This window comes from Pseudophryne corroboree, chromosome 11, assembly GCF_028390025.1.
Source record: "Pseudophryne corroboree isolate aPseCor3 chromosome 11, aPseCor3.hap2, whole genome shotgun sequence".
Classification (NCBI taxonomy): Eukaryota; Metazoa; Chordata; class Amphibia; order Anura; family Myobatrachidae; genus Pseudophryne; species Pseudophryne corroboree.
Window position 1 is genome coordinate 313,342,112 of NC_086454.1, and position 10,771 is coordinate 313,352,882.

The window sequence follows — 10,771 nt, forward strand, 5'->3', positions numbered from 1 at the left end:
TTGACAGGGAGCCAGTGAAGCAGTATGCAGAGGAACAGGCGTAGCTACAGTGTGGCCATTGCCACAAGCTTAAGGGCTCCTGGACCCTGGTTATATAGTTGCGTCCCACATTCCTGAATTTGCTTGCCTGCTAAGCTATTGGTCTGACCTGTTGTCCAGTCTGAATGGGGTGACATTCTATTGTCAGTGAGGGTGTGTGTAATGAATGTTATACAGGTTGAGTATCCCATATCCAAATATTCTGAAATACGGAATATTCCGAAATACGGACTTTTTTCAGTGAGACTGAGAAAGTGAAACCTTTGTTTTTTGATGGCTCAATGTACACAAACTTTGTTTAATACTCAAAGTTATTAAAAATATTGTATTAAATGACCTTCAGGCTGTGTGTATAAGGTGTATATGAAACATAAATGAATTGTGTGAATGCACACACACTTTGTTTAATGCACAAAGTTATAAAAAATATTGTCTAAAATTACCTTCAGGCTGTGTGTATAAGGTGTATATGAAACATAAATGCATTCTGTACTTAGATTTAGGTCCCATCACCATAATGGTATGCAATTATTCCAAAATACGGAAAAATCCCATATCCAAAATTCCTCTAGTCCCAAGCATTTTGGATAAGGGATACTCAACCTGTAATGGTAAAGGGCACTGTAATGCACAGCCGTTACTAGCCATTTTGGTGCCCTGTGCCAGAAATAGCATTGGTTCTCCCCCATACTTAATGTCCGTTATTCACATTTCACTGCACAGTAGTGTCCCTTATTCACATTACACAGCCTAGTAGTGTTCCTTATTCACATTACATGGCACAGTACTGTCCCTTATTCACATTACACCACACAGTAATGTCCCTTATTCACATTACACCGCACAGTAATGTCCCTTATTCACATTACACCGCACAGTAGTATCCCTTATTCACATTACACCGCACATTAGTGTCCCTTATTCACATTACACCGCACAGTAGTGTCCCTTATTCACATTACACTGCACAGTAGTGTCCCTTATTCACATTACGCTGCACAGTAATGTCCCTTATTCACATTACACCACACAGTACTGTCCCTTATTCAGGGAACCCCTTACACAACTCAGGAAACTGGCTCCGGTTCACCAAAAGCCAACATCCGAAGGGGAGTTTGGGGTTCACAGTTAGGGTTAGGCGGTTTGTATTAGGTACTAGGGTGGGTGGTTAGCCCTAGCAGCCACCCCCCGAGGGTTAGTCGTAGCCAACACCCCCCGAGGGTTAGGGTAGGGGATGTGTGTACAAATACGTAACTCCTTCGAAGTTGGGATCTTCATTGTCGGGATATCACTGTCAGTTATGTGACTGCCATCATCCCATCTGCCAGAATTTCATATGTATTCCCTTATTCATATCACACTGCACAGTAGTGTCTGTTATTCACAGTACACCGCACGGTAGTGTCCCTTATACACATTAGTAGTGCCCTTATACACATTATGCCAAACATTAGTAGGGCCCTTATACACCTTATGCCACACATTAGTGGTACCATTATACACATTATGTCCTAACTTCCCTGTGCAGACAAGTGAGGCTGATGCAGGGTGACTGGGAGAAGTAAAGGAGATGGCAGCAGCATTAAGGTTAGATTGAAATGGTGGGAGGAGGGTGACAGGTAGAACAGAAAGGAGATGGTTGCAGTAGTCCAGGTGGGAAATAAGGGCATGGATACTGAGAAGGGAGTCACATTTTAGAGGTATTGTGGAAGTGGCATGATTGTCAGACAGATGTGAGGAGTGCAGGAGAGACCAGAGTCATGGATCGCGCACAGGCAATGGCCTTGGGGGACAGAAGGGAGAATGGTGTGGTGGACAGATAGAGCGATAGGGAGGTGAGGATGTTCTGGATGGGGGAAATGTAACGAGATAAGTCTGTGTTTTCTTGTGACTGATGTGATTCTTTTCATTGCAATATAAAATTTATTAACAGTTACTTATGTAGCGCACACATATTCCGCAGTGCTGTACAGAGAATATGTCAGTCACTCACACCAGTTCCTGCCCCAGCGGAGCTTACACTCGGGCCCCTGGGTCCAGAGGGGGCCCACAACGCACATACTCACCTTTCCGGCGTCCATCGGTGACTGTGTATGGGCCCCCTCCCCTCCCGTAGCCATCACCATCGCTGTTAGCGAACTGAGCACTACAGACTCTGGCACAGTACCAGAGTCTACAGCGCATGCGCAGGACTAAAAAAAAATGGCGCAGCGGCCATTTTTTCGGAGTTCGGCGCATGCGCTGTAGACTCTGGCACTGTGCCAGAGTCTGTAGTGCTCAGTGCGCTAACAGCGGCGGTGACACGGAGTCTGCACACGGGTCCTCTCCTCTCTAGAAATGCCTCTGCTACCACATGTACACACAGTGGGGATTATTTTTCGTCAGAATCCAATAAACCTAACAGTGGTCCTGATTCGGACGCTTTTGCAGCTGTTTTTCACTACAGCCCAATCATTGTACTTTGGGGGTAATTCAGACCAGATTGTAGCAGCAAATTTGTTAGCAGTTGGGCAAAACCATGTGGGTCATTCCGAGTTGATCGCAGCGAGCAACTTTTTGCTGCTGCTGCTGCGATCAACTAATCCCCGCCTATGGAGGAGTGTATTTTATCATAGCAGGGCTGTGATCGCTTATGCAGCCCTGCTAAGCTTAAAAATTTTCCTGCAAAACAAGACCAGCCCAGCAGCTACTTACCCAGTGCGACGAATCCAGCGATGAAGGTCCCGGTCCTGATGTCAGACATCCGCCCTCCGTTCGCCTGGGCACACCTGAGTTCTTCTTACCACTCCCCAAAAAACGGCCTCCAACGGTGAGTATCCGCCCCGGACCGCCTCTCTGCTGTCAATCTTCTTTCCATCTAGCGCTGCGTCTTTTTTTCACGCTAGGCACTCCGTTGCCCGGCGACGTAGCGCATGCGCAGTTCTGACCCGTTGCACCGCAGCGAACCGCTGCGTGCGAATGGGTCAGAATGACCACCCATGTGCACTGCAGGAGGGGGGGCAGATGTAACATGTGCAGAGAGAGTTAGATTTGGGTGGGGTGTGTTCAAACTGAAATCTAAATTGCAGTGTAAAAATAAAGCAGCCAGTATTTACCCTGCACAGAAACCAAATAACCCACCCAAATCTAACTCTCTCTGCACATGTTACATCTGCTTCCCCTGCAGTGCACATGGATGGTTTTGCCCAACTGCTAACAAATTTTCTGCTGCGATCAACTGTGAATTACCCCCTTACCCCTTTCTCTTACGTCCTAGAGGATGCTGGGGTCCATTTTAGTACCATGGGGTATAGACTGTTCCGCAGGATCCTTCAGCACTTTAAGACTTTTCAACAGTGTGAACTGGCTCCTCCCTCTATGCCCCTCCTCCAGACCTCAGTTTAGAAAATGTGCCCAGGAGACTGGATGCACACTAGTGGAGCTCTACAGAGCTTTGCTGGAAAAAGACTCTTAGGTTTTTTATTTTACAGGGAAGCTGCTGGCAACAGCTTCCCTGCTTCGTGGGACTTAGGGGGGAAAGTAGGAACCAACTCTCAATTACTTAATGGTTCTCCTTCCGCTGACAGGACACCATTAGCTCCTGAAGGGTACTGAACACAGCCCAAGCCTGGCCAGCGTTCACTCCCACAGCACTGCCGCCACCCCCTAACAGAGCCAGAAGTCAGAAGGCTGGTGAGTATATTACCGGAGTCCTGCAGAGAGGGGATCCTCCGATCATCGTTGGCGGCATACAGGTACATGCGCAGCACGCGCCATGTCTCTCAGCACAAGGGTGCAGAGCGCGCGGGGGGGGGGGGGGGGCGCGCTCTGAGGGCATGTTTTAAAACCTTACTCTCACCGGCAAAAAGGGCACATACATGTACAGCCGCTGATGTGCCATCCCCAGCCAGTATAAATATTACATTGCTGAGGCTTCTCCTCAGACTTGCCAGAACACTCACTGGGTGCCATTTTCTCCTGACAGAAACTCCAGTGTGAAGCTCCTGAACGCTGTTTCTCCTCATGACAACGCTGATATAAGTACAGGGTGTTATAGAAAGGGCAGAGAGTGTTCATTATAATTAGGTCTGTGTGCCTATTATTAGCATACCCTCCAACATTTTAAACACAAAAATCGGTACAAATTAGAAAAAGGTATATAGAAAGAAACCAGCGCTAGGAGTTGTATAACCAATTGTTCAATAAATCAAATAAACTAACAATGGATCAGTTATGATATTTATTAATAAACATGATTATTAGAAAATCACACACATTAAAAATGCAAGAATAAAATTATTAAAAAGTGATAACCATACAAATGAAGATTGGCTCTGAGGTGTTTATTGATTCAAGTTGCTGATAAGGACCCAACCATTATTTTGTGATCTCGGACTTATTAAGGTGCAAATTTCCTCCTACTTAGAGTAATTTATGCAGTCAGCTGGTAATACCCTTAATAATACCTCTAACACAGTTCCATAAGGAGATGGTAACAATTGCTCGTCTGTGCAGATAGTTCAAGGGGTTTCCATGATCTTGCTGGTTGTACTGAAAAGGAGTGGTTTAAGAGTCTGGTCCTTGGAAATCCAAGTAAGCAGAAAAGTCCTTATCTGGATCAAGCTGGATAAAGGTTGGGGTTCCACAGCAGTGCCTTAACGCGTTTCTCGGAGCCAGGTCGCTCAGCTTCTTCAGAAGTAAACCTCAGAGTCATTATGAGCCATTTTTATACCTCACTAATGGGTGGTTTACATTACAGCCATGTTTATTTTAATTAACTGATCCAGAGTTAAAAATAAAAATCATCATCTATTTCCAAGAAGACAGTCTTCACCATGAGTTTAATTATACATGATTTTTTTAGAAAATGAGTAATAAAACAGACATAAATATAGCGGTCATGTGACCTATCTTACATTCACCAGCAGTTCTCATTATGAGGTCAGGTGTGTTGTGAGCCCACTGATAGGTCCTGTGGTTCCCCCATTGCATCAGGACACCCACCTGTGTGAAGGGCGGGTGCACCTGTGTTGCGCTCCACCGCGCGTTGCCACAACCCACGGACTCCGTTACCGGAAGTGGTCCGTGGGACGCACGGCTGGAACGCACCTGATGCATTGTGGGACTCCATCACGTGCCCCAGGGTGGACACGTGATCGGACCAATCGAACGGCCCTTCTGATTTTCTGTTGCTAGGATACATTCTAAATAGAAACGATCCGTTCTGATGTAAACAATACATGAAAAATCATTTCATTATTCATTCTAAGAATTCATTAATATGCTGAAACGTAATGAAGTAATATGGAGGGTAATATTCATTTTGTGCATACATGCTATAAAAAGACCTATCATTATAGAGATAGCAACATTATCTATACAATATATTATTTGTTTATTTAAATAAACATAGTAGAGTAGGTAGTAGCAGGAATTTAGAAAGTAATTAGACAAGCTCAATTCTGTATTAAATAAATCCATTTGAACCCATATAGAATTATATAAGTGTGTAAATACATACATACAAAGAGAAAAGTTTTTTCCACCTTTCATACCGACGCAGGAAATGCTGATCACATGTGTACATATATATGTATGAAGTGTGATTAGGGCAGACTACAACTTTCATATAATGGAATTGATTCCCATGTTCTCATTTAGCCCATCCGGGTATAGGGAGTTGAATTGTAGCATCCAAAAAACTTCTTTTTTGCAGAGATTAATGTACCTATCCCCCCCTCTTGCAGTGGGCTGTAGTAATTCTAAAGCTATAAGTTTTAAAGTTTCAGGATTACCACCGTGTTTTTCACAGAAGTGTCGTGATACACTATGTTTTATATATTTCCTGAGTATGTTTCTTCTGTGTTCTAAAAAATGTGTTTTAAGTGGTCGTGTCGTCCGTCCTATATAGGGAAGATTACAACTACATAGCAATAAGTATATTACATATGAGGAATTACAATTAATGAAAGTTTTTATAGTGTACATCTCTTTTTTATAAGGTATTTCTATTTGTATTGTTCTTCTCTCAATATATTTACATGTGGTACATTTGTTGTGACCACATTGGAAAAAACCAGATGGCCTTTCTATCGAGGTTAACCAATTAGATCCCTTAGTCTCATTTGTTTCCTCTTTAATGTCTCTCAAATGGCTAGGAGCTAACATCGATTTCAGAGATTTATTTTTCTTATATATAACACTAGGGGTAGGTGGAAGGATAGACCCCAATATGTCATGTCTTAATATTTTATAATTTCTTTTTATAATATTTTTAATTTCTCCTGCACATGAATTGTATTTACAAATAAATGATAAACCATTATACTCCGATTTTGTTTTTTTCGTTACCATCCGCATTATCCCTTTTAGTAATCTCTTTTTTGTTATCTATTAAGAGGGTACTCCTATCTAAATCACGAACTTCTTGTAATGCGTTTTGTAATAGGTTATCTGGGTACCCACATCTCCTAAAAGATTCTATGAGAGTATCTGCCTGGCGGTCAAAAGTATCTAGTTTTGTACAATTTCGGCGTATTCGCATTAATTGGCTTTTAGGTATGTTCTGCTTCCATGGCTTATAATGAGAACTGTCATAATGCAAATATGAATTGGTGTTAGTTTCTTTCACATGAGTAGAGGTAACAATCTTATTATTATCATCTATTTCGAGGGCCACATCCAAGAATGTGATCCTGGAGGGGTGAAAGTGTGAAGTGAAGGTTAAATTATACGTGTTGTGATTCAGAGAAGAAATTAAAGAAGTGACAGTGGCATAATCCCCATCCCAAATAATAAAAAGATCATCAATATAACGGCCATAGAAGACCAGATGTCGCGCCCAGGGGCTTCCCCAAACATGGGACTCCTCAAAGTGTCCCATGTACAGGTTGGCATAGCTGGGCGCGAATCTGGTCCCCATGGCCGTACCCATCACCTGTAAAAAGAAAGTGTTAAGGAAAAGAAAATAATTATGTGATAAAATAAATTAGAAAAAGGGGCATGGTCACAGGTAAAGGGGGCATGGTCACGCCCCTTTTCCTATACTTTCAATGGAAGTTTGGAGAGCCAAAAATAGGTACAGACCATAAAAAAAAGGTACTGTACCTATTAAAAAGGTACAGTTGGAGGGTATGTATTAGTATATGCGCTGTAAGTGGGTAATATTTCCACAATACAATAAGGCGCAGTGTGTGGACTGGCAGATCCCCCTGTGTCTCTCTGACAGACTTTAGTGTGGGTCTGTCCCCAGTAGCTCTCCTATGTGATAGGGGTGTGTGTGTGTGTGAGTGTGTACAAGAGTGTAACATGTCAGGCATTGGGGAGGGTTCTTCCCAGGATGAACCCATTTTAGATACACGAGAGGGTAATGTGGTGGCCCTTCCCTCTCAGAAGGAGCCGGAGTGGGTGAGAATGTTGCAAAAGAATATGTCAATGCTTGCAAAGAAATTCTCTGAGTCTGAACAACTGACTAAATATTGGAGGCAGTCTGTGGAGGATGCACTGTTTACTGACCCCTCCATATCATCCACTCGGGTCCCATCCAGTTCCCAGAAAAGATCTCTGGCCCAGATAATGCAAGGGGATACAAACACAGATTCCGACTCTGACGTCGACACTGGGGTTTGAGAGGGGTAAACCCCAAATTAGCCAAAAGCATACAATGTATGATAGTTGCTATAAAGAAAGTGTTGGATTTTCCTGAAACAACACTGGTCCCTGAGGAAAAGGATTATTTTAAATTTAATAAAAAGCAGGTTGTGACTTTTCCTCCTTCAAAGGATTTGAATGCGTTCTTTGAAGAATCCTGGGCTAACCAAGAGATGAAATTTACCCTTCCCAGAAGGATACGTGTAGCGTACCCATTCCCTGAGGAAGACAGGCACAAATGGGAGACACCCCCAATGATAGACACCTCAGTTTCTCGGCTGTCTAAGAAAATAGTTTTGCCTGCCCCGGTTCAGCCTCTTTAAAAGATCTAGCTGACCGTAAATTAGAAACAACCCTAAAATCTATATACAGTATACGGCTAATGGAACGGTGCTCAGGCGCACCATTGCTTGTGCGAGGGTGGGTAACGCTGTGGAAAAATGGTCTTACAACTTGCTTGTTAACATAGACACAGTTGACTGGGATGAAATAGTCCTAACTCTCGGCCATATCAAAGATGCTGCAGGTTACTTAGTTGAAGCTATGAAGGATATTGGGTTGCTGAGTTCAAGATCCTTCGCTATGGCGATTTCAGCCCGCAGGGCGCTGTGGATCCGCCAATGGAATGCTGATGTGGAATAAAAAAAGAATATTGAGGCGCTTCCTTACAATGGAGAAGCCCTCTTTGGAGACAAACTGGATGCCATGATTTCAACAACTACATCAGGCAAATCAGCATTTCTGCCTTCCGCAGCTGCTCCACCTAGGAAAGGATTTCATTCTCATACGATGCAATCCTTTCAGCCCAACAAGTCCAAAAAGGCAAATTTCAGGACCTTCCCCCATGCCGATTTTTCAAATCAGCCTTACCAGCTTCTGTTCAGGACAGAGCAAAAGTGCTGAACGCAATACAGAAATTGTGTAAAGACAACGTAATTTCCTTAGTTCGTTTGTCACAACAGGAAAAAGGGTTTTATTCAAGCCTGTTTGTAGTGCCGAAACCGGATGGCTCGGTCAGACCGATTTTAAACCTAAAGACTCTGAACCTTTATTTGAACAGGTTCAAATTCAAGATGGAATCCCTGAGAGCGGTGATCTCCAGCTTGGAGGAAAAGGAATTTCTGGTATCGATGGACATCAAAGATGCTTATTTACATGTTCCCATCTACCCGCCGCATCAGGCATACCTGAGGTTTGCGGTGCAGAACTGCGACTACCAGTTCCAGACATTGCCTTTCTGGCTCTCCACGGCTCCGAGAATATTCACCAAGGTGATGGCGGAGATGATGGTTCTTCTTCACAAGAAAGGAGTCAAAGTCATCCCATACTTGGACAATCTCCTCATAAAAGCGAGATCCAGGGTGAAACTAGTGCAGAACATTGCACTTTCCCTGACGGTGCTTCAACAGCATGGTTTGATCATAAACCTTCCAAAATCACAATTGGAACCCACAAGGAGGTTATCATTTCTGGAAATTATATTGGACACGGAAGCACAGAAAGTATTCCTACCAGTGGAAAAGGCTCTGGAGATCCAGAGGATGGTCAAACAAGTTTTAAAACCAGCACACGTATCGATTCATTAGTGCATCCGCCTGTTGGGGAAGATAGTAGCGGTCTACGAGGCTCTACAATTTGGCCGATTCCACACCAGGGTGTTCCAATGGGACTTACTGGACAAGTGGTCTGGATCGCACCTACACATGCACCGGAGGATAATCCTGTTAACAAAAGGCAGAATTTCACTCTTGTGTTGGCTTCAAAGTTCTCACCTCCTGGAGGGACGCAGGTTTGGGATTCAGACTTGGATCCTGGTGACCACAGATGCAAGCCTCCGAGGTTGGGGAGCAGTCACGCAAGGGGAAAGCTTCCAAGGACGATGGGCAAGTCAAGAAGTACTCCTTCGCATAAACATTCTGGAATTGAGAGCTGTGTACAACAGCCTTCATCAAGCGGCACACCTTCTTCAAGGTCGTCCCATACAGATCCAGTCATGTAACGGCAGTAGCTTACATAAACCGCCTGGGCGGAACAAAAAGTAGAGCGGCAATGGCAGAGGTGACAAAGATACTCCTCTGGGCAGAAAGACATGCAAAAGTTCTGTCACCAATTTTCATTCAGGGAGTGGACAACTGGGAAGCAGACTTCCTCAGCAGACACGATCTCCATCCAGGAGAATGGGGCCTCCACCCAGAAGTCTTTGCAGAGGTAGCAGATCGTTGGGGCGTTCCTCAAGTAGATATGATGGCATCACGTCTCAACAAGAAGCTTCAGAAATATTGTTCTAGGTCAAGAGACCCACAAGCAATAGCAGTGGATGCACTGGTGACCCAGTGGGTGTTTCAGTCGGTGTATCTGTTCCCTCCACTTTCACTAAAACCAAATGTTCTCAAGATCATCAGAAGAACAAGGGTTGGAGCAATTCTCATTGCTTCAGACTGGCCAAGGAGGTCTTGGTATCCAGATCTTCAGTAGTTATTACTGGAAGATCCTCAGCCTCTTCCAGTGACACGCGAGGACCTGCTTCAGCAGGGGCTGTTTGTTTATCAAGACTTACCATGGCTGCGTTTGATGGCATGGCTGTTGAGCGCCAGATCCTAGCCCGTAAGGGTATTCCCAGTGAAGTCATTCCCACACTTATTCTGGCCAGGAAAGGGGTAATGTCCAAACATTACCATCGTATTTGGAGAAAATATGTATCTTGGTGTGAATCCAAGAAGTCTCCTGCGGTGGAGTTTAAATTAGGATGTCTTCTCCTATTTCTACAGGCGGGTGTGGATGCTGGCTTGAGATTAGGGTCTATCAAGGTCCAAATTTCAGCCTTGTCCATTTTCTTTCAGAAACAGTTGGCTTCCCTTCCTGAGGTCCAGACGTTCGCGAAGGGTATTCTGCGGATCCAACCTCCCTTTGTGCCTCCTGCGGCGCCATGGGATCTTAATGTGGTGTTGCAGTTCCTTAAATCGGACTGGTTTGAGCCTCTACAAGAGGTAGAGTTGAAGTTTCTCACTTGGAAAGTGTTCATGCTGTTGGCCTTGGCCTCAGGCAGACGAGTGTCTGAATTAGGGGCTCTGTCACACAAGAGTTTATTTGATTTTTCATGAAC